The following is a 20,907-nucleotide window of genomic DNA, read 5'->3' as shown; positions in this document are numbered from 1 at the left end:
TTGGTCCTGGGTGATTTTCTGTGTATCTTGTATTCACTCTACCTCCATTTTCACATCCTTTATGCCTATGTTGTACGCAGCTGGGTCTCATAGGCCTTTCTGGTACCCCCCCACCCTGAAGATCCCATGGGTAGCTGGATTGCACAGTCGCTTTGGTGGCCTGGCTCTATGCCTATGTTATGGGCTGCTGGGTCGCACCGGCTTCTCTGGTGCTTCAGCACCCCGCAGGTCCCGTGGGTAACTAGGTGACACAGTCCCTGCTGGGTCATGCAGGCCTCTCTGCTACTTCAGCACCCCACAGGCCCCATGGGTAAGTAGATCGCACAGTCCCTGCTGACTCGCACAGGCCTATCTGGTGCTTCAGCACCCCGTAGGTCCCTCGGGTAACTAGATTGCTCAGTCTCTGCTGGGTCACACAGGCCTCTCTGGTGTCCCCGCAACCTGCAGTTCCGAGGGCAGGCAGCTGGATCACACCAGTCTCTCTCAGTCTATAGCTTCCCACTGCTCTTGTGGGCTACTGGACCACACAGCCCACTGTGGAGCCCCAGGTCCCACCCCTGGAGGCTGGGGAGTGCTGCTGCCCCATGGGGCTCAACTCCTACTCAGCTTTTGCTGTAGTTTCTGGGGATGGGTCTCAGCTGCTGGTCTGTGCTTGTGTTGCCTAGGGATGGATGTTTGCTCTCCTGCCTCTGTTGCTGGGGGTGTATCTGGACTCTGATAGCACTGGTCTGTGTTGACACAGAGTGTCTACTGGTCCAATGGTGCCAGGTTTGCTGGTGGGCTCAGGTTGGTGGGCCCTGGCCGCTCCCACTGCCTCCTCCCAGGGAAGACCCGGGATCTTCCAAAATGGTGGGACCTCCCAGCGGCTCCAGGTGAAGCACCCTGAAGAGCCTCTTATCGTGGTAGCCAGCTGCTCCCGTGCACAGCACAGGAAACTTCTGCTCCATGGGTCTGCACTGCTAGGGTTTGAGCAACCATGTTTAAGTCCACTCCCGCTCTCTCACACACTCGCTCACTCTCTCACACACCCACCCTCCCTCCAGTCCTTCCCGCCACCATCTTTGGATAATATTTTTAACTGTATTTTAAATAAAAAGTTGCTCTTCCTTTTCTTTGATAATAATTGGTAAATTAGAAGTGTTACTCATTTTTTCATTTTATCAGGCAAACACCTTAAATGTCTTCTTCCATTTATTTTTTTTTTTCAGAATAGCAAAGAGAAAAATAGTCCATTCCCATGAAGAATTTCCAACTACCTTGTCTTTTCAATTTCTAATTTTTATTGCATTTTTTTCTGTTAGTTTTTCTGTTATTTATTCAATAACCAAACATTTGTTGAGCACTTACTAGATGAAAGGCACTGTGTTAGGCTCCCTGGAGATTACAAAGATAAAATGAAAAACAATCACTGTCCTTAAGGCCTGTATATTTCACTGAAAAAAATATATTTATACAGAAAATATGCATACAAATCACCACAAAACAAGCCTTAATATTCAGGTCGTGGAAAATTAATTTCACTGCTTACCCCTAAGGATGCAGAGCTAAGCATGAAACTATATAGGATCTGGACAGGTAGAAATGAGCAGTGATGGCGAGGGAACATTGCAGGAAAAACTGAGTAATTATAAAGAATTATACTTTAAGTTGTATTGTTCCTGTTTGAACAAAGCTAATGTATAATTTTGATGTGTTACATTAACAAATATCAAATAACTTACATCTTTCCTCTTCCTTTTGATTTTTTATTAAGCCATTTTGAACACTCTAGCTCACATAAAAATTTTAAGAAAGTTGCAACTCTCCATCACATCCTACTGTTTGAAATATACCTATTCAGGTGTATTTGTCTAAAGTTCACACAAATATGAAAAGAAAATTACCTTTAATCTTTCCAATCTGAAGCCTACTCAGAAGGCAGGAAAAGACCACTTTATTGCATGTCCATTGACTACATGAATCTAACTCGGACAGATGAAAGAACTAATTCAGCTACTAGTCATTTATGGTGCTTTCAGGATTACTATCTATAAATAAATCAAGGGGTCTTTTTGTTTTTCTTTTAATCCTCACCAGAGGATATTTTTCCATTTATCTGCAAATAGAGTGGGAGGGATGGAGGGGGGGGGGGAGATAGAGAGAGAGAAACATCAATGTGAGAGAGACACATGGATTGGTTGCCTCCCACATGATCCCCACCAGGGCCAGAGACTGAACCACATCTGAGATATGTGCCCTTGACCAGAATCGAACCTGTGACTCTCTGGTCCATGGACTCTCTGGTCCAACTGCTGAGCCAGCCCTGACAGGGCTAAATAAATAAAGCTTTTATCAGGTGACTAATACATTGTAGGAATAAACCAGTCCTCAGAGTTATGCAGCAAAACTTTCTTCTCTTTCAAGAACGTCACAGATTTTTTTTTAAGGGTGTGTTACCAAGGAAATATAGCAGAGAAAAAATAGCCCACTGCACAGAATTTGCTCATCAATTTGAGTGTCAACTTACTATCCTAACTGTCACTTCTTGAGCGTAAAGCTTAGATATATCCATCTCTACCATGTTTTGCATTATCAATCCTATAGTTTTTCATAATATGGGCTGCCAAGAAGGAGCACTCCTTTATTGGATAAGAGATTCAAGCTCTACTTCATAAAAAAAAAAAAAAAAGACTTTCCATAAGACTCGGTCATATTTTGATGATAATAATAATAATAATAACAACTTGTTGAATACTAATGATGTATCAGATACTGAGCTGAACAGTTGATCATATACCTCAACTTTGCAGGCATCGTTGTGTAATGAAAATAGCCATGTTTTAGAGTCAGGTAGGTTTGACTTCACAACTGACTCTTTACTCTTAACTGTCTGGGTACCTTGAAAAAGCTGCACATCCTCTTGAGTCTCATTCCTTCATTTTTAAGAAAGGTACAATTATACAAAACACGTAATATACATAAAACCTCTTCTATAGCACTTGACACAGTAGTGCTCAACAAAGCCACAAGTGTAACAGTGGGCACAAATTTATCCATGCTTTAAATAATAGTGTCTGGATGTTTCTTACCACATGGCCTTAGTTCCCCCCATAAATCCATTCAGGCAGAACACAGACTGTAAATGACTTTTAGTATACAAAAAGCTAGATTTGGGAACATATTAATGTTGAATCACAAGACAGAAATTATTTTTAGTACAAACCCTTGGTTATAGTTAAAAAACCAAGTCAGGTGATCTGCTCCTTGCCTTCAGAACCTCATGGTAGCTTTATATTTATGAATTAGTTTATTCTCCCAGCCCTCTCCATTTTCCTCACCCTCCCTCATCTAGTTTAAAGATCACTATCAACATTATCTTCTTTAGTTCCTCTGATGCTCCAGACACTCATAAGACATACCACAACCTTTCTTGCCAGACATGATCAAAGCTTTGAAGTCACTGACAGTTTTCATGGAAGATTTTTGAAAACAATCCTATAATGAGCAGCTAATAGGTTGCATCCTTCTTATTGGGGTTTACATGCAATTAGTGCTAACATCTTATGGGCATCTTTGAATGTTTTGCGTTTGACCTGAATTCCATCCGAATATATTTAAAACCTCTCAATAATATGTAAACAGTGTTCTGCATTGAGGAAGACCTTGTACATTATTTATTAACTATGTAGTTTAAAATGTTTTGTTCTAATCACTTTTTGCTGATATATAAAATGCAAATTGATATATGTATGCTCAATTTACTAAATTCAGTTGCTAATTCTTATAGTTTATCTGAAGTTCCTTTTGTGTTTTCCACATCTACTACCATGCGTCCCAAAAACAATGGCAGTCATTTCTTCCTTTGTAATACTCTGCCATTTGTTCTAACCAGCATCTCCAGTAAATGTTACGTACAAGAGGTGACTTCATCTCCTTCCTGATTTCACGGTGCAAACTCAAAGATGTTACCATTAATCACGAGGCATACTTGGTAGATGTTCTTTAACAGATTAAATTAGTTTCTTCTGATTTCTAGTGTGCTAAATGTTTATAATGTGAATGGATGTTGAGGAATATCAGTTTTTCCTTCAACTATTGAGATGATTTTATAATATTCTCCTTCACTTTCTTTCTATAGTGGATTAAATAGATATCTGAAGATAGAAACAATCTCAAAAAACCCACCTTGATCTCACTTGATTCCATTTTCAGCTAATGTAACTTGGGAATTCTGCATCTGGGCCTATGAGAGATATTAAACTGTTATACACACACACACACACACACATAAACAGTTTAATATATATATCTCCATCCTTACCCGATGATATTTTTCTATTTATCTTCAGGTAGAGTGGGAGAGAGGGAGAGGAAAGGAGAGAGAGGGAAAGAGAGAGAGAAATACCAACATGAGAGGGACACATCGACTCGCTGCCTCCTGCACAACCCCGACCAGGGCCGGGAACAAACCTCAATCGAGGTACATGCCCTTGACAGTAATTCAACCCGTGACTCTCTGGTCCACAGGCCGACAGTTCTACCCACTGAGCCAAACATGTCAGGGTAATATTTTTTCTTATAATGTCCTTACTAAATTTTGTTATCAAGATTATACTGGCCTAGACTTTGTCAGTTTGGCTCAGCAGTTAGAGCGTTGGCCTGCAAACCAGAGAGTCCTGGGTTCGGTTCCCACTAAGGGCATGTACCTCGGTTGCAGTTTGTCCCCAGCGCCGGTTTGGGTTGTGTGCATTGCAACCACTTGATGTGTCTCTATCACATTGATGTTTCTTTTTCTCTTCCTCTCTCCCACTCTATCTGAAGATAAATGCAAAAATGTCCTTGGGTGAGGATTAAAAAAAATAATAATAACAATAACAATAACAATAACAATAACAATAATACTGGCCTAGTAAAGTTGGAAGTGTTCCCTCTTTTTCTATTCTTTGACAGGTTAGATGAGATTGGTGTTATTTTCCCTTAAATGTTTGTAATTTATCAGCAATAAACTTATCTGTGCCTGAAGTTTCCTTTCTGGGAAGGTTTTAATTTTCAGACACATACCTTGTTAAATATAGGACTATTCAATTTTTATAATACATCTTGTATATGTTTTTAATAAATTGCTCTTTAAAGAAGCTTGATCATTTTATCAAAATTTCATAATTTGATGAGTTGTTTTTCATTATTTCTAACCCTTTTTAATTATTTTAATTTCTCTAGAATCTAATAGTAACGCCCTAATTTTTATTCTAGATATTATTTGTTCTCACATTTAACCTTCATAATGACTCTTTGTTGTAGGTATTATTATTTTCTCACTTCGATCCTGTGAAGGATTCCTTAACTCTCCCCACAAAATAGATCTCCCTGTTTTATTGCCATTGTAATCATTTTTAAAACCCTCGACTGTAGCTCATATATTGACATATAGCATTTCAAGTATGTTTCTAAACATCTTCCTCTCCCATTGAATTATCAGTCTCTTGAAAGTAATAGGAACCACATCTCCTGCGTCTTTCTATCCCCGGTGTTTAACAAAGTCACAAAGGAGGTGCGTGGGGAAAACACGGTGGCTATGCTCTAGGACTAACTATTTTTACACACTTTTCTTATCTCTCCTGTGGACCTTCCCTTCGACGACTTTGCCACAGCAGGACTTTGCTTGGCCTCCACTGTGTTCTCTACATACGAAACCTCTCCGAGAAAGAAGGACATACACTACTTCCATCATTTGAGGCTCCTACTCTATTTCCCATGAAGAAAGGCTGATATGTGGCTACACAAACTGAAGTATATTTTAAGTGTTCACATTTAACCAGTTAATGCTGAAATGCATACATTCACAGACACAATGGCTCTCTGTTAATATCTCAATTAGAGATAACATCAAAGTTTAAATTTGATCTAATTTCGAGGCTTTATTAAATGTGAGGCTCGAATATTTGTCCTGCTTCCCTGCTTCTCACCACGCTTCTCCATTCTCCTCTGTGCTGTAGATTATGAATGTACTGTATGATATGCAAACCAAAAACCGGCGAGGGGCCCCTGACCACAGGCCTGAGAAAACCGCGCAGAACTGGGAGCTGCAATATGCGTCACAGCCACTAGGTGGAACCCCATAAAATCTAGAGTTGCCTCCAGACCATTATTAATCACTTCAGCTCTTAGGATGCTGATGCTAGAAAGAACCAAGCAAAGCAAGAAGCCAATCCCTTCTTTCTCACAGAGGAGGAACCCGTGGGTCACTCACTGAGTTGGTAGTTTAACACAAAATCAGCGCCCTAGGTCTTTGCATTTGTCAGTCATTGTTTTGCTCTAAGGTGATGAATAGTTAACTGTGTACAGTTTAAACAACAACAGGAGACAGGCGTGGGTCTCCTCTACGGCGAGACAAAGCAGTATAGGCTCAACATTAATTAGCTCGGGTTCTGGAGTCACAAACTTTCATATTTTAAGTGTTTGAGGACTGAAGGAGGACTTCAAGGACTGCCTGCAACAGTGACCATGAGGATGCATCCAGGCTTCTTACCAGATTCTGAAAGAGGCTGAATCCACTACAGGGAGGAGTCTGAGCAGACTGCGTGGGAAGGGCCGTCTGCAGCCTTTCCAACGAGCTCTGGTCTGGGAGGCACGCTTGCAGCCCACCGTTTCCATGGGGCAAACTGGAGCAGTCTGCTTTGCCCTGGTGGCACCATCAGAACAAGGATTCCTGGGGATTTGGTTTCAGAAGATTTCAGGACAAAACCGACTATGACAGATTATCTCTGGTAGTCTCTCTGCCCCTGCTTTCTTGTCAGGTCCTTTTTCTCACAGTGGCCTCATTCCACCATGCCCCTGTCCTAGAAGGCAAGATAGCAAATAAACCACAGTGACCTGAGAAATGGAATAGTACTACAGGTAGGGATGCTTGTCATATTAGGAATGATAGGTGCGATAATTACACAGTCTCTGGCATGCACACAGCAGTGTTCAAAAATGGTTGCTATTTCTATGCTGTTCCACTCCTCCCAGATATATTTTCATTCAAAAAATAACTAAAGTGAAAACATCCCTTCATTTCTGTAGCAGAAGTGAGCTGGTCTTCTGATAGTCTTTGTGTCATTCCATTACCTATAATGTATAGCAACCACTCTAAATATAGGTACTCCACTTACAGAAAGAATAACATCCAAAGTGGGTTGGGGCTCTCACACTTTGTGACAGGCCCTCTATATTGTCAAAAGCACTTGAGAAACATGTTCGTAATCTAGTGATATTAACAAGGCATTTGCTTATTTCAGGCACTGTTTAAACTGACACATAATGATTATTTTACTTATTTATTACAACCAAGTCTGTAAGTTAGGTAATATTACCCCAACGTTTCAGAAGAAAATGTCAAAAACAACAACAAAAAAATAAATTGTGTCAGAGTTGGATTTTTATATTTGGTCTATTTGACTCTAAAACCTGTACTCTTAACCACTACATACTTAGGTTCATTATTTGCTTCCTTGGACTGAAAGCTAACAAAATAACTGATGAATAAAACTACTTATTTATTTATAATAGTTTATTGATAATAGTGCAAAAGTGGAAGCCAACTAAGGGTCGTAGTTGGAATAATATATTATGGAATAATGGAATAATATATAGTCACCTGAAATAATATATATAAATATATACTTATGAATACAAATATAAATATATACAAATAATAGGTAAAAACATGAAAAATGCCTATGGTGTAATAAAATTTTAAAGTATAATATAGATCTATACTAATCCTTTCTGAAAATTTCATACATATATTTTTTGTGGATGCTTCCCTTTTGGGAGATAATGAACACAGAACAAACGTCAAGTTTTCGTGCATGAAATATATTTGAATAAGATAGCAAACCTAATATACTCATTCTGGTCAGCACATTATGAATATGGAGATGTTTTAGCTCCTAGTGTTGCTAAACTTGGTCTCTCCAAGCAAGATCAAGCATTTGAGACAATAATCATCATGTTCCTTGTTTTTGTTAAGTAGGTTTTAGAAGTAATGAAGCCAGTAAGAATAAAGCCTGGGCTTCTGCTGTCCCTTCCTGGGGACCTGAGCTGGAGAAGAGAGGGCCCCCAATCTGTGGCGACAGGCTGCCAGGAGAAGCAATGCTGCTACAGGGCACCCCCTGCTGATTTCAAGGATGCACTAAACTCTGGCTCCTTAGCTTCTCCTTTAAGAACACCAAGTAAAGAAGAAATGTTTTTACTGTTACTAAAGTTACTGACTAAATATCAATACTAATAGCACACCCATCACAGGCCACACCCACCCGTGGGGTGATCCCAGGACCGTGAGAAGATGTGCTCCAAGCCAGGAAGTGGGCACAGTCACAACCACTGGTTTCCTCTAGGTCTCCTGCACCTTGCCTCTTTCCTGTTTGTATTTCTTAAGAACCAAGTGATTCATTGCTCCCATAGAAGTAGATTACTGAGGACTCTTTTCACTTGCCTTTAAATTTCTATCAGCAAATATAAAAAAAAGATAGAAAAAACACACAAACTTGTTACCAAAATGGTAAACGTTATAGAAGAGCAGGATCATGGGTGTGTATGCCTCTTTCTCTTGTTTTATTTCCATATGTAGTTACATTACTTGAAATCTTTCTTTAAAAGAACATTAAGGAGCCTGGAGAGTAGTTGATGTAAAAGAACTCGATAATTTTGGAAGAGCTAGTCATTTATCTCTCTACTTCTTGATAGGTCTGTGATCCTTCCTTTCTCTGTCTCCTTTCCCAGAATCTGGAGCACTGACATCGCGCGCGCACACACACACACACACACACACACACATACACACACCACACACCTGTGTACACAGACACGCACACAGATATTGCCACATTCCTTTTCTATTTAATAATGCATATTCTAACTGAACTTTGTACCTCGAGAACCAGCCCTCCTCCTCCTGGATGCCCTCTTGCTGTGAGACCCTTTCTCACCCTGGACTGTCCCTGTCCCTGACTTCTATACACCTTTTCTCATATAAAAAGGTGTGTATTTTTAGAGCCTACATGGTTTAGAGCATCCTGCACTGCACACTTATGCCTGCAGATATGTGTACCCTTAGGCCTTGTTCACAATTCTCTAACAACTGAATTTGAAATAACCACAGGGAGTGATATATCTGCATGGCTTGAAATGTTTCAGATCAGTTTTAAAATCTGTATTACAGCCCTGGCCGGTTTTGCTCAGTAGTTAGAGCATCAGCCTGCGGTCCAGAGAGACCTGGCTTCAGTTCCCGCTAAGGGCACGTACCTAGGTTGCAGTTTGTCCCCGGCCCTGGTTGGGTTGTATGAGTGGCAACCACTCGATGTGTCCCTTTCACATCGATGTTTCTCTCTCTCTCTCTCTCTCTCCCCCCCCCCCATCTGAACAAAATATCAAAAAATATCCTTGGGTGAGGATAAAAAAAAAAAAAAAATCTGTATTATGCAAGAGTAAGTTTTTGCTTGCACAGAATTTCGAAATTCTAATGAGCTTCCTCACTGGTGTCCCTGCCCCCCAGCTTCTACACAACCATCATTTCTTCCTTTAGGACATACATGCTGAGCACTGCCGTGTGCCAGGAACTGTTCTAGAGCTCCGATGATGCTATCACCCTGCCTAAACCCTCCCCGCGGCCCTCCCGTCGAAATCTTCGTCCCTTAAAATAAACAAATAAACAAAAAATCAGTTTATGTTACATATATGTACACACGCACACACACCCAAAACATTATAAGGTTAACTGTAATCATTTCTAGATAGTAAAAAATTGATGTCTTTATCTTTCCATTTTTATGTATTCTCAAAACTTTCTTTGATGATCATCTATCTAACTTCATAATTGGAAGAATACACATATTTTAATTAGAAAAGGTGGAAGAGAAAAAGATAGAAAGCAAGAAAGGAAGGAGGAGGAAAAAAAGGTACAGAAGCTTGTTGGTTCACTTTGAGACAGACTCAGAGAGAGCAGGCTGACTGCAGTCTGGGTGGGGATGGGGGTGTGGAGGGATTGATCAAAAAAAAGGAGAGAAAGACAATAGTATAATGAATGCCTGGGGTGGACAGGGGTTGGGTGGATGGAAGTAAAGGGTGGGGGTTTGGGAGACATCTATAATACTATCAAGAATAATAATAATAAAAAAAAAAATTAAGAGAGCCCGGCCGGTGTGGCTCAGTGGTTTAGCGTTGACCCTGCACCAAGAGGTCGTGGGTTTAATTCCCTGGTCAGGGCACATGCCCAGGTTGTGGGCCCAATCCCCAGTAGGGGGCATGCAGGAGGAGGCCAGTTGATGTTCTCTCTCATCGATGTATCTATCTATCTCTCCCTCTCCCTTCCTCTCTTTCTAAAATCAATAAAGAAAACAATTTTTTAAAAATTTAATAAGAGAGTGAGAAAGAACTCATTGACACTGACAACAGGTGGTGGTGATTTCAGGGCTGGTGGAGGTGGAAGAGGTATGGGGGGATAAATGGAGGTGGAAAAAATAAAATAAAATGAAGAAAGAAAGATACAGACACACTGAACAAATTTCAGGATGCTAAGTAAGCTACCCATCAGCTTAGTGAGCTTGCCTTTCTTTTTGTGTAATAAAAATCACCCATGTTTCCCAGTTATAGCCAAACTCAGTTAATTACAGCACTATGTGTTGTTGCTTCTGGGCAGGGTCAATAAAGGTAATTAGATCTTTTACGATCCTTAGAAAGCTTCTCTCATTCTGTGTGAAACATCGATACCAGATGGAATGTGCATTAGTAAAGAGACTTGGTGAGCAACAGGAATGAATAACATGATCCTGAGGTCAGTGAAGGAAAAAAGTGAAGCGATTATAGAAACAACTCTGGCACAATGTCTCCTCCCCGAGTAACCAAGAGCCATACTTTTTTGTCAGAATTATTTAGAAAAGGGTCTTCATTCTGAGAGTTAACAAAGCAGGTGCATAGAAGTAGATGGACCCTTAGGAGTTGTCAAAGTTTGTTCTAGTAGTTAAAGCTTTTCTTCAAACCAAATCTTCTAAATTGAAACCTGATACCACTCATAACTTTGGGTGGCATCACAGAGAAGAAGGAGCAGGAGTTATATAACCTTAGACAAACCCAGGCCTGAATGGCAGTTCATCCTTGGACAATAACTTGGCCTACCAGGACCTCTGTTTCCTTATGAGTAAATGAGAATAATGACATCTACTTCGAAGATTGGTTGTGAGAACAAATAAAATGCACCTTGGATATGTAGGTGCCATTAGCACTGCAGTTTGTTAGCCCTTCCAAAACTAAAAACCAGGGAAATGAGTCTGCCCCTTGGAAATTAAAATTAAGGCTGACATATGCAAAATCAATGAACAAGTCTGAATAATTCACAGTTCAGCAGAATTGGGTTGAGTCTGATTGAATGTGTTAACATTTAAAGAAAGAATGTGCAAATGTGAGGCTCGGAAGGAGGGAGTGGGGATCCCGGCGGCCTTCCACAGGAAGCACTTCCCCAGCCAATAATCTCCAAGTCCCATTCAAGAAGGGATCTCCAGTGTGGAAGGTTGCAGGGATTCTGTGCCAAGCAGTGTTAGATTCTATTTTCAAAGGCACTCTTGCCCTTATTTGCAGATGTGGGTATCAGGGTGTTTAATGCTTTCGGTGCCTCTGGCTTCCCTTACAGCAATTGCATGCTACTCATGCCCCCTCTGCTGTTTACGTGGAATTCCACGGAGCTCAGCCTCCAGCAACAGTGCACAGTGGTCACCTGGAGATCGAGTCCTCCAGTCCCTGTGGTCACTACTTCCTATGGTAAATTCATAAACTGGCATTTGAGTTTTGCATCTCAGTTCTATGAGCTTTGTAGACATGACCCTGCCCAAGAGATACATCTGCTCTTTGTGCCGACAAGCTCAGCAAGGCCTCAGGTTGGGGGAAGTTCAGCAAGACAATACACGTCTCCAAGTGAGGGTTTTCTTGGAGGAGGGCTGGCAGCCTCCTTGGGGGGGACCACCAAAATCATCATACAGCTATATTAATTATTTTTAAATGTGCATCCTAGTCACTTGTTAAGTATTTATTGCATTCCTTTCCTATTCCAAGATGTGTTTGGTTGGATATTCCCCAAAGATGTCACTGAGACAAATATTTGTGTGCAGATAGGATATTTGGGAGGCGATCTAAGGAATCACCAAAAGAAAAGTGGAGCCAGGAAACAGGAAATGGAAATGAGCCAGTCAAGTTTACAATATCAAGCAAGTTAATATTGAGGGCAACTAGGGCTCAATCCCAGAGACAATGTAGCACATGACACAGAGTTATTCACTTCCCATCCTAACAGATAGGGAAGATGTATAAGTATCCACTCATTCCCATTTGTTTTTGGCTTAAGGCTGCTTCCTTGTGCATTATCTCCTGGCACTTCTAGCCTGCTGGGGTCTGGAGCCTAGAGAATGTCCTCAGCGGAATCTCAGCGCCTTCTGGTAGAGCTGCAGAGGCATGTAATAGAAAGCAGAGTGTCCGGGTGGGGTGAGGATGAAGAATAGGAAAAACCACAGCCTCTGCTCCAGGAGGTAGGTCATGAGAATCCAGTTTACTCCCTGTGGTAAAAGCCATGGAAGACTTCTCTGTGGCTTGGATTTCACCCCCCAAAAAACACTAGGAGAAAGGAAGTGAAGACAAATCTAAGCCGAAGTCCTACTTTCTACCTTCTCTAGGGTTGGAGAAATGATGACCAGAGCAATTTACTGCCCCAAGCAATGTGAAGTCAGAATGGAACAGTCTTGCCTTATATTTACACAGAACAGCTACACTTCAAGTCGTGGATAGTTCTGAGACTTTGAGGGAAACAATGTATCATGAAAGAAATTCTATCATAGGTTAATTAATGTAAACAAGACTCAATTTCCTAAGCACCTGATCAATATTGTAACAAAACTCACTGAACAGAACAACGTTATTCTAGGACCTGCTGTCTTCTGTTTCAGCGTCTGGCAGAATTCAGAGCATGGGGGTCTGCCAGCATAGGTAAATGTGATGAGATTAGAATGCAACTCCAAACTTCTCAATATTCCCAGTGTAAAGATCACCTGTATTTAAATTGCTTGATTTTATTTAAAATTCACTAAAGACTCTTCCACCCACCCTAATTAGTGGGAAACCCAATGTCAGTTATTTGGGGGACTGCTGCTGGGAGTTCCTTTCTCTCTTCTCTTGTACGTTACAAGAACACTGGCAAGGCAGGAGGGCAGTGGGGTGCACACAGACCTGAAGTGGGGTTTGTGGGGCCTCACAATCTTGAGCAGGAGGAAGCAAGATCACTGTGTGTGTCTGCTGTCTTTCTCCTGGAGGCTCTTTGATGCCTTGAAGGAGCAGTGGTCCCCCTACCTCTTCTGCTCCAAGCTGTAGTGAAGTATCCTTGTCCAGCTCTCTGTCCAAAAGGGTGGCTCTTAGGGGACTCCAGGCCCTCAAAATTGACCTATGTCTAAACACAGTGGTCTTGGGCCACAGTGTCCAGCTCTGGCCTGTACTCCCCTGCCCTTTATTGCAAGATCCTAGTGGGTATGGGTTCCCTCTCCCCACCCTTAATCTACAAAACTGAAAGTCGAAAGTGTTCTTTACTTTCCTGTTTTTGAACAAGAAAGCCTAATTGCTTCCCTGGAAATGGAGTCATTTCTTCCCACTTGGTTATTTTCAACTTTCCTTATTTTTTGTTTTTATTTTTGGCCTATAGAGTCATAGATGTATGTAAACACAAACACAGGAAGAGAGGACCGACTCGGTGGTAAGGGGCCTGGGAAGGCAACACAAAGCTCCGAAGTTACTCATCAAGACTTAAAGGCACCAGCAGGCACCATCAAAGGTGTCTCTGTTGCCAAAAGCAACAAAAACAAAAAGTTCTGGCCTAGCATGCCACCAGCACATTTCAGGAGTTGTAACTGTTCACTCGAGGAGTTTCTAATGGACGTATCCTTGCCTCATTTCACAGGCCCGGTTTCACTGGTCTTCAAGTCCCAGATGCTCATCCCTCACCCCAATTCTCATCAGCTAAGATCACCACTGTCAGACTATCCTGGTCATGTGATACTCAGAGACAGAGAATTCACAGAAGCTTTTCTTTTAGATGTTAATGCTTTGAAGTGTGCGTCGCATTTCCAGTACCCTCTGTTGAGCTCACTTTGATGCATTTATGGTGCAGTGGGTGAGTCCCCTTGATAGCCCTAAAATCATTTCAAGAATCTCACTGAAGGCTTTTGGCTGTCTGAACCATATTTATGTGACAGAATATTTAACCTTTGTTTAGTACAATAACTTTCAATTTCAGTGAAGAATTGCTAAAAGAGTTTGTTGAAAATGTAGGTCACATCCTGAGATTCTAATTCAATAGGCCTGGTATGGGCCTCAGAAATCTGTATTTTTAATGACTTTCAGATCCAGCGGGTTAGAGGACCACTTTCGGTAAAACACTTATTTGGTATCATCTATGTGTCAGGCAATCACTAAAAGCTTTGCAGGCCTTATTTTATCAAACCATCCCATCAGCACTGTAACAAAATTATTATTAGCTTCACTTTACAGGTGAGTAAATGGGGGTTGAGAGTGAGAAATTAAAACCTAAGATCGGCCCTGGGCAGTTTGGCTCAACAGTTAGAGCATCGGCCTGCAGACCAGAGAGGCCCAGGTTCGGTTCCTGCTAAGGGCACGAACCTCGGTTGCAGTTTGTCCTCAGCCCCAGTTGGGGTCGTGTGGGTCACTGAAAGTGTCTCTCTCACTTCGATGTTTCTCTCTCTCTCTTCCTCCCTTTCTCCCTCCTGCTCTATCTGAAGATAAATGCAAAAGTGTCCTCAGGTGAGGATAAAAAATAAAATAAAAAATAAACCCAAAGATTAAGCAAATATGTAAGATCACAGATTCAAATTCATTTATGTCTACATGGCTGTAAACCCAAAACTCTTTCAATTACATTACATTATAAAATAAATTCTAATGTTAAGGACATTTCAGTTCTAGCACAAATGGCAACTCTCTATTAATATATCTTAGTTAAAAAAACAGCCTGATGACCGGTTGCCAACTGGATCCTCAGCAGGGGCGTGCAGAAGGCAGCCGATTGATGTTTTACTCTCATATTGATGTGTGTCTCTCTCTCTCCCCCCCCCCCTCTCCTTCCTGCTCTCAATTAAAAAAGAAATTTAATGAAGATTAAAAAAAATTTAATAAAAATAAAAACAACCTGTTCTTCAGTCATAATCTATTTATTAATCATGTAAGTTAGATTGTGAGTTGATAACAAGCAAGCCCCGGAGAGCAGTGACGTAAAACAACTCAGATTCATTTCTACTTACCCTCCTGCCCATCTTGAGTTGTGCCAGGGGTTCTGTTCATGTTGTCTTCATTCAGGACACACTGGCAGAGCCACTGCAATCTGGTAGGTCGCTGCTCCCTGTGGCAGGGGAGGGAAGTAGAGCAAAAAGTTACCAGCTCTCCTGCCATTTCCTTAGAGCCACAGCAGGTGGCATGAGCAGGGGAGGGAAGTACAGATCTGCCAGCTGATCAGAGACAGACAGTCGGAAATATCCGTGAACAGCACAAAGTTCACAGCTACTAACACTGGAGAAAGAGGATCTGGGTTCGATGTCTGACTTCACAATGTAGTAACATTATTACTTTCACCAAGTGATTGAAACTCCATTTCTTCACTTCCTAACCATGCATAATCATACTTCTACCGTGTGGTTGTTGTGAAAAGCAAATAAGATCACTATGTCTATTCAAGCAGCTTAGTGCCTGAAGCATAGTAGATGCTCTCACTGAAACTAACTGAATTAGAAATGACACTTTGCTGACTACAGTTACCTACACACATACCAGTGGTGTTTCAGATTCACATAGTTGTTATTTTATCTTCACATCTGAATTCACATACAGTGTCTAGCGAAACTTGGGACTCACTGTGGAGGCAGAATTGAAGGCATTAACTTGCTAGTGTGAGAAGCTGTCCTAGGCTGGGTTCCCCGGGGAACATGTGTTTGCAGGAACCGCACCTGCAAAGGGATGAGGGAAGCTGGGCTGCATAAGAAGAAAATTTGACTTGTGATGCAGTAATAATAGAACCGATCGGTCTGGAAGCTCTGGAGCTGGGATGGCCCTTCAGGGGTGTTCTGGATTGTGGCAAGGGGCGCAGGCCTAACCTTGGGCCAGGTGGTGCCCTTAGAGGGCAATTACTGGGGCGGGACTTAGCTGACAGCCCGACAGCCCTAACGAGGCAACACTCAGTGCAGCTGGGGAGACTGGCGAACTGAGAGCTTCAGGTCTGAATCGAGATCTGAGCCATGGACCATGGGATCCACTTTAAAGTTAACCTGCCAATGGAATAGGCTATAAAACTGGGAGACCCCTGGCTGTGATGTGCCATTATGTGTCATTAAACCTTGCTTCCCTTTGAACAGTCAGTTAACTGAGGTAGTTGATGTTTAATATTCTAATATACAAACAGTGTCATTTGTAGAAAAATGCATAGTTTGTGTAGAACCTAACTTATTTTTCTCTTGCCTCTCTGCTGTCCTCATCTGGAAATAATGGGCCTCCTAAGGACCACTATCAGAATGCTAGGTCTACTGCCAAAAAGGAACTTATTTTCATGACAATCACCTCAGAAATAATTTCGAGAGAGCAAAAATCATTATTTGGCTTATTTCTACCTAGGCTGAAATACTTTCTAGAGGTGAGTTGTTAGGCTGGAGTATCAAATTCCCCAGGAGTTCTCAGGGATGTTGCAGGGAGACAGGAGGCTGCAAAATAAATACTGAATGACTTCAAAGGTGGGGGGAGTAGACTTAATAATTCAATGATTTTCAATTAAGAAAGCATATGTACTCAGGATTATAAGATTGCATTGTATCTTTTATAGATGTAAAGGAGCATTTCGACTTATTAGAGCATCGAAGCACACAGAGACACAAGTTGTGCCTTTAAGGGGGCTTCATTGGAAGATTTTGAGCACTCTGTTCTAAACTGTTACAGCTTTCCCATTAATGCCTGATCGCCGTTTCTTTCCAATTTTGCCATTTTTGTACTGAAGAGACACACCTCAGACAGTTGTTTCCCGGGGAAGGAGAACAAATGAAGGACGCTTATATTCTGTGGAGCACTAAGGGTGAAGGACAATGCATCCTACCCCTCGAAGGGCCCCGGGGTTAGCAAGCCCAATGGCCCTCCAAAGAGATGTGAAGAACTCTGTCTCAAAGCGACTTCCAAATATGGTCCTGGTGGACTCTAAGTAATAACAAGATGTAAAATAATATTTATCAAGCGTTTCCCACAAGCCAAAATCTTTGCACAAAGTTTATCTCCTATAATCCAGTTTTCAAGAAGTATTTATTATCCTGATCTAATGAATGAAGAACCTGAGGCTTAGAGAAGTTAAGAAACTAGAAAAGGGCTTAAACTCAAGCCTTTGGTCTTCAAGGCTACAACTCATTTATCCACGTTGACAAGTTATTGGCCAAAATATTAAATTTTTCTAACTATTATAGGAGAAGTCCTGTAGTACAGAGAAAGGCGTCTGGGCTTTGGGATCAGAGAGAAGTTTAGATCCTGGCTCTATCATGGACTAACTCTATGACATTTGGAAAGGGCTTAATACTTTTCAGCCTCAGATATTTTATCTAGAAGATGCAAAATACATAAAAGTACAGCAAAAATTGAATAGGTCATAATAATTGTGCTAAATATTGTATTTGAGATACATAAAATAACCTCCCAGGGGGTTTCCAGATATAGTGTTATATAATTCCTTAAATGATGATATCAGTGAATATACCTAGATGAATGTGCCCCTCCTCCTTCCCAGGCTACTCAGAAGGAGACCCAGTGGAGCCTGGGCAGGGAGGGAAACATTCTGCCCCGTGGTTTCCCTATCGGTACAGTTCAGCCTGGCCCTGACATGCCTGTGCTTCTCAGGCGGTTGCAGACAAGCAGATCATCCAATAGCCTCCTTTCATTTTCCCAAGGAAGCCTTGGTAATATTTCCAGTATGCTTCTTCTTTTTTTTTTCCCTTTCCCTATCTTCCTCTTTTACCTGACCCATTTTTGCATGGGATGTTTTCTCCAGCAAAATTGAGCAAGTTTTAATTAAGGCTGATAATTCTGGGGTGCTTTCCACATGCTCCCTGATGAGTGGGCTATAAATGGACACAATAAACAGATCATCTAATATTGATAGAGTCTACAGCTGCATCTGCTAATTAGGGCCAATAAAGGCTTTGGGGGCAACAGTTCCCATGTGACATTTGTTTAATTAAAGCCTTTGTCTGCCCTACTCAGAAGGGTGAAAAATATTCCACTAAAAATGTACTGAAAACAAACAGCCTTTAGAATGCAGAACATCCCATAATAATTCCTCCTAGGAGGGGCCCCAGAAGGAAAATTTTAAGCCAAAATATCTTTCTTGATAATACGTACAATATTGTTGTTGCCATTTTAATTAAAACAGATAATTTATTTTATTTCCCAATCCACATGTATACATAGGAGGAGTTCTGGCCAGTAAGATTTAGGGGCAGAACAGGCTCAGAGATGAGCCAGGGAGGACTAGGGCAGGGATCCTGGGACCTATTAGCAGAATAGATCACTCATATATTACCCTGTGGATGATAAGCTCATTTTGACCAACTAGATAATTGTTTGCACTCAGTAGAATTACAAAGAAGAAAGTAAAATAACAGACATTATCTCATCACCCAAAAATAATGCTTAGTCATATTAGAAATATATCATTCCAGAATTATTTGTATACATATGTACAGATAAAGGGATCAACAGATACCAGCATACCTTGGAGATATTGCAGGTTTGGTTCCAGACCACAGCAATAAAGTGAGTATCACAATAAAGTGAGCCTTAGTGATTCTGCAGGTGGAGGGTTTTGCCTTCAATTTGTAAGAAATGCAACATCTGTGAAGCACAATAAAGCAAAGCACCATCAAATGAGGGGTGATGCAGGTAGATAGATAGATAGATAGATAGATGATAGATAGATAGATAGATAGATAGATAGATAGATAGATGATAGGTAGGTAGATCAAAAATGTTAAGATATGTGGGCTGATTTATGCATATTTTCTTAATGAAATGTATTCAATTTATTTTTATTTTAACATATAAAAATTAAATATAGCAAATGGCTTAGTATACACACAGATATTCCCTGACCCTGTGAGCTGAGAAGGCCGAGGAGCAAGGACATTCCAGCTGCAGCAAGCGCAGCTGGAAGCCAGGTCGTGTTTCCTAACAGGATCCTCTAATGCAGGAAGCAGGTCTGGAGCAGGAAGTACGGAAGGTGACCCTGGAGCATGCTGTAGTGCCAGGGGGTCGCAAAGTGCTCACAAACAACCCCACGATGACGGGGATACGTGAAAGGGTTACAGGAGCCAACTGACAGTGTGCCGATTACATAAGCTGAAATGACTTGAGCAACCAATTAAGTAAAGTAGTATTGGATTATAACACAAATTATAAAACAAATATCCATCAACCATGCTGATAATAACCAAATCACGGAATAGACAAACCTCCTCTTCAGAAGGATTCCAAACAATTAATGTATTAATGTGTACACTTCACCCTCAAAAACGTGAAGTGTAACTCCTGCTTAGGTGCAGGCTGGGTGTAGAGACTTTGCTCTGAGAGTAAAGAATGAAAAGTGGGCCCTAGCCGGTTTGGCTCAGCGGTTAGAGCGTTGGCCTGCGGTCTGGAGAGACCCGGGTTCGGTTCCCACTAAGGGTGTGTGCCTCAGTTGCAGTTTGTCCCCAGCCCTGATTGCGTCCTGTGGGTGGCGACCACTCGATGTGTCCCTTTCACGTCGATGTTTCTCTCTCTCTCTCTTCCTCCTACTCTATCTGAACAAAATATCAAAAAGTGTCCTCAGGTGAGGATTAAAAAATAAAGAAAGAAAGAATGAAAAGTGGGAAAAGAATAAAGTGGAGAAACCTGTCAAACAACCAGCCAGGTGATCAAGGTTAATATTGATCAATCATGTTGACAGTATGGGCCCTGGAAATAATGGGATGAAAATGGCACTTTACCTTTGTGATCTTCCTTCCCAAAACTCGTTACCCTGGTCTAAGCATGAAAATATATCGAATAGCCCTGGCCGGTTTGGCTCAGCAGTTAGAGCATCGGCCCACGCACCAGAGAATCCCGGGTTCGGTTCCCACTAAGGGCCGGTACCTCGGTTGCAGTTGTCTCCGGCCCCGGTTGGGGTCGTGTGGGTGGCAGCCACTCAATGTGTCTCTCTCACATCGATGTTTCTCTCTCTCTCTTCCTCCCTCTCTCTCTCCCGCTCTATCTGAAGATAAATGCAAGCATGTCCTTGGGTGAGGATAAAAAAAAAAATACATCGAATAAATCCAGTTGGTAGGCACTCTATGAAATGGCTAACTTGTCCTTATCAAAACTGTCAAGGTCATCAAAACTGTCAAGGTCATCAAAATTAAGGAGAGTTGGAGGACTCTCATGGCCAAGAGCGTAAGGAAACATGTTCAGCAAATGTAATGTGACGTCCTGGACAGCATCCTGAAATAGAAAGAGATTAGGTAAAAATTAAGAAACTGAAGTATGAACTTTAGTTCATTAGAATGTATCAATATTGACAAAGGGACCAATCTAATGTAAGATATTAATAATGTGGGGGTAGACGAAACTCTCTGTACTATCTTCACTATTTTTCTATAAATCTAAAGTTAATCTGAAGAAAAAAAGATTATTTTAAAAAATAAAGTACTTGAAGAGAATTGTTGTATTTTAAATCTTTTTATATCACAAGAGATATTTCCTAAAATATATTCCTGTTTATTACATGTGCATTAAAAGTTGAGATGTTAGTCATATTTTTGAAAGTATTTTTTTACTTTCAGAATTTCTGTTCACTGCCATCTGTGGTAG

The 20,907-nt window shown here is 41.2% G+C and overlaps 1 long non-coding RNA gene across 3 annotated transcripts in view; it reads right to left on the bottom strand.

The window, feature by feature from the left end:
* Positions 1-20,203, bottom strand: part of LOC118628227 — a 55,137-nt gene extending 34,934 nt beyond the window's left edge. For 2 of the 3 annotated variants that reach the window (XR_004959269.1, XR_004959270.1), the window contains exons 1-3: positions 20,049-20,203; positions 18,799-18,918; positions 15,309-15,406 (exon numbers count right to left, since the gene is read on the bottom strand). This is a non-coding gene — a long non-coding RNA (uncharacterized LOC118628227). Of the gene's footprint in view, positions 1-2,782; positions 2,913-4,164; positions 4,223-15,308; positions 15,407-18,798; positions 18,919-20,048 lie in introns of those variants that run through there. The other variant, XR_004959268.1, reaches the window with a different exon arrangement.
* Positions 20,204-20,907: the final 704 nt, after the last annotated feature.

Source organism: Molossus molossus, unplaced genomic scaffold, assembly GCF_014108415.1.
Source record: "Molossus molossus isolate mMolMol1 unplaced genomic scaffold, mMolMol1.p scaffold_m16_p_13, whole genome shotgun sequence".
In the NCBI taxonomy this organism is placed as follows: Eukaryota; Metazoa; Chordata; class Mammalia; order Chiroptera; family Molossidae; genus Molossus; species Molossus molossus.
The sequence above is the reverse complement of the archived record's forward strand: the minus strand, read 5'-3'. Positions and strand labels throughout refer to the sequence as shown.